Raw genomic sequence first — 4,089 nt, 5'->3', positions numbered from 1 at the left:
GGAGCAGCCTGGGAGAGCGGGCGGGGCCTGGCGGCGCCCTGCGCCCTGCCCGCCGCCCCCCCGCGCCCCTCACCTGTCCGCCCGCCGCCGCCCCGGCCCCTTCCCGTCCTCCGCCGCGGCCCCGGGGCAGCCGTGAGGTGACTAACGACAGCTCCCGGTGGCTGCCGACGGCGAGGCGCGAAGGCGGCCGGTGTACGGGAGAGCGGTCCCAGCCGCCACCCGCTCCCCGGGCGAGCGGGGCGTGCAGGAATGCGGCCGGCAGCTGCCGCGGCGCCGCCCAGCCCATCGCCAGGCGAACGGCTGATTCTGATCAGGCTTTGAGTTATCTGCGGCGGCGGGTTTTGCCTTTAATTTCGGTGCCAGCCTTCGTGACAATCCGCTTTTGTCTGCCCCGTGCCCCTGATGACCACCTTGCTCCGCTCCCCAGCCCCAGCCCACTGGAGTTCGGTCCCGCCCGGGTCCCGCCCGGCACCGGGAAGGTACCGCGCCACGCGCCCGCCCTGATGTAAACATCTTGGTAGATATCAGCCTTTTCGGGAGCAGTACAGAACAGTTACGTTTTGGTTTGGTTGGTTTTTTTTTTTGTTGTTGTTTTTGGGTTGTTTTTTTTTTTTCCGGTTTTATGCTAAATATCTTGCTGCCCTGAAGTTATTTTCAGCCAGAAAAACAGAACTCAGACTACACCGCAGCATTTTACCAACCGGGGGGCGGGAAGGAACAAATGATCCTGTCTTTTTTAGAAATATTTTGATGCTACTCCTAAGATTCCCACAAGTACCTTCCTCCCGTCACATTCTGTGACCCTTCCCACATGGGAAACACTGAAGACTCCAGCAGTTCCTCTGTTACAAAGCAAGTTTCTGAGTTAGCCTGAGACACAAGGAGTATGGGAACAGAATAGTGGCCAGTCTCTTCCCTGAAGAGTTGTTACTCTAAATAGACCCGGGTCAGGGGAAAGGGATGCTAATTTACACTCAAAATGAGCAATGCCGTGAGGGAAACGGCTAGCTCCACAGATTTAATTCTCATTAATTCAATATGCATTCCCCTTGCATTAGTAACCTTGCCAGTGTCAGCCACAACCATCTACTTGTCTTTTTACCAAGAACTGCTGTTGTCTTCCCACTGTGAATGGTCATGCACGACCTCACTATGTAAGTACATCATCACTTCTATTATTTCTGTTGAACACTTCACCTTATGCCAATATGTCTTCTTCATTCACTCACCCACGTACCTTTCCCCTCAGACAAGATTAAACATTTTGAATAGTCTGTCAACAATTTTTCAAGTAATTTCCTTCTTAAATCTTTTTTCCTCTCATTCCTCATGATCATTAATCTTAACATTCTCTTTGGTCTAAACTTTGGTTCAGACCAAGTGTTTAAAATCTTTAGAGCCAAGAATTTCTCTCTGTGACAGTTCAATAAACAGAACTTCCTTCTATTGTATTTTAAATGAAAACGTAATGTTTATGGGTTGGTGTTACTACCGTAAATTTGTTATTCTGTATTAATAGGCTTTTTCTATCAAGGATTACAATGGTAACGGCATAGGGGTCTGAATCAAATTTTGAATGGCATAAGATTTTCAGATCTGAATGTTATAACTTGAGTACATTTCTGGTGGTAATGTGCTTTTGGCTAAAAAAAGCCTGTTGCAAGTTTTATAACCCTCTTTCCTGTGATTTTGTGCCTGTCTTACATACACTGACTCACCACTTTCTTAAAATCTTCTTTCTCCATCTCATCTGATTGGACCTACCCATTTCTTCCATTATCCCACTCCACTTTTTCTTCTTCAAAAGTAAGGACATTTAGAAAGTTAAGCTTTTTTTTTACTTGGAAAAAAAAAATCTTTAAACACACTCACTTTTATACATTGTTCCCTCCTATAAGGTAGCAGTATATTACTCTGTCTGATCAAGTATGTGATACATGGTGCCCTCTGCTTCTGCTCAGGCAGTCTGGTAGATCATAAACTCAGACTTATTTATGGATTAAGGGCAAAGCAACATTTTTGTTCATGTATCAAAGGTTGAAAGCTCCAGTTTCCGTATGTTAATTTCAACAAGAACTGGTCTAAACAGAGATTCATTCTTGCTAATGCTGAACATAATACTCCTTCCAGAAGCTTCCAGTCATTAACTCTGAGAAGCTTTGCTAACTTACCCAAGTCCAACTAAATTTTCAGGAGCTGGCTGTAAGTGTATTTTAAACATAAAGCGGGGAAGTTGAAGCACTCATGGTGCTTAGATTGTTTGGGAATTAAGAGACCTGAACTTCTGCCTACTAATTACGTATCAAATAGACAAAAGAACCAAAACCACTTATGCAATAGCACCTTCATAAAACCATAGAATCATTTAGCTTGGAAAAGACCTTTAAGATCGCGTCCAACTGTTAACACTGCCAAATCCACCACTGAACCATGTCCCTAAGCACCACATCTACACCTCTTTCAGATACCTCCAAGGATGGTGACTCAACCACTTCCCGGAGCAGCCTGTTCTGATGTTTGATAACCCTTTTGGTGAAGAAATTTTTCCTAATATCCAGTCTAAACATCTCCTGATGCAACATGAGACCATTTCCTCTCATCCTATGACTTGTTATCTGTGAAATGAGACCAACACCCACCTTGCTACAAACTTGTTTCAGGTAGTTGTATATCTTTCTGGTCATGGTATAAAGACACATCCTTTTTGCTTGTCCTCATGGTGCACATAATTCCTTTTCTTAATTCCTGATTTAAAACAATTCAACAGAAGTTATAGCTAGCTACTCACCCTGTTTCCTTTTACCTTTTACTTACGGCAAATACTTGCTGTGTTCAAATCAAACCCCAGAAAACATCTGAAGACTGGGGCTCTTTCTCAAGTTTCCAAGAATAGTATTCTTTTTCTTTTCAAAAGATCTATTTTCCCTTTTCTTTCCCTCCCCTCTCCTGACACCTGTACCCTACAAACTGTGAAATTCATTAATAAGAACCGTAGTGGGTTCTTCACAGGTTGTGTCCAGGTCAGCTGTAGGCTTGTTCTTAGAAAGACATGATGTTACATGAAGTAAGGGCATAAAAATAATAGGAATAAAAATAACAGGAATAAAAAGAATGCATTTTCTCTTAATGCCTGATATTTTTGTAGGTACACCATACCAAATTAAAGTAATTCTAAGGCTGACCATAGATGTGCATAACATGGAACTGAAGAAAAAAGGGTGCTATGCTCTACCAGGTGGTTTGGGTACTGACTACATACAGCCTGTCTGACCTGCTTATCCTCACTGTTCTGCCATTCAATTTTCCTTTTTTTGCTAATCAGAAACCAGCTTATGCCATTTTATTTACTCCTACATTTTTCACCTTGCCTTTAGGTCAGCACTGGATGCTTGATAAGCTCTTTAAAAAAAGTAATTAAAAAGCACAAAGAAAAGAGCAACATCAGGCTCAGAACCAGTTTTAACTTCCCAGGTGCAGTTCTCCTGGCTGCTTTCCAAACCCGGTAATTCAGTAATCGCTTCAGAAGAACTCAGTGCATAAATGTGACTATAAATGGGAAATATAGCCCTTCTAGCCATAATTAGTTTTAGTACTGTTTTGCATAGCAGAGAGTCTCAAAATTCTTTTTATTGTCCTAATCTCACAAATACAAAAATTAAGTCATCAGAAAGATAAACCTGCCATTAGACCAGTGGGCCCAGAAATATTTTTTTACTTCCAGTCCAGTCCTTTGATCGTAGGGTTTCATCAGTGCTTTGAAGTCATCTCTGTTGATTATCCAGCATGTATTATTTGTGTCAAGATGAATCATGTCTCTGTACACACAGTGTTATACTGTAATTCAACTCTTATATTTATTTATTTATTATATTGATTTTTAAAGTGCCTAGTGCCCCAGCATCCATATTGATTTACCAGCAACAACTCTCGACACACAAAGCTGATAGTTCTGTCATATGTTTATTGTACTTTATAAGCAGGTTTCATTTTAATCTTGGTGAAGACTAGCTTGAAATATATCATTTTATACAAATCTTGACAGATTACAAATTTCTCTAAAATAGATACTGCTTGGTAAGTTGATGAAAT

This window comes from Falco naumanni, chromosome 5 (genome assembly GCF_017639655.2).
Source record: "Falco naumanni isolate bFalNau1 chromosome 5, bFalNau1.pat, whole genome shotgun sequence".
Lineage (NCBI taxonomy): Eukaryota > Metazoa > Chordata > Aves > Falconiformes > Falconidae > Falco > Falco naumanni.
The sequence above is the reverse complement of the archived record's forward strand: the minus strand, read 5'-3'. Positions refer to the sequence as shown.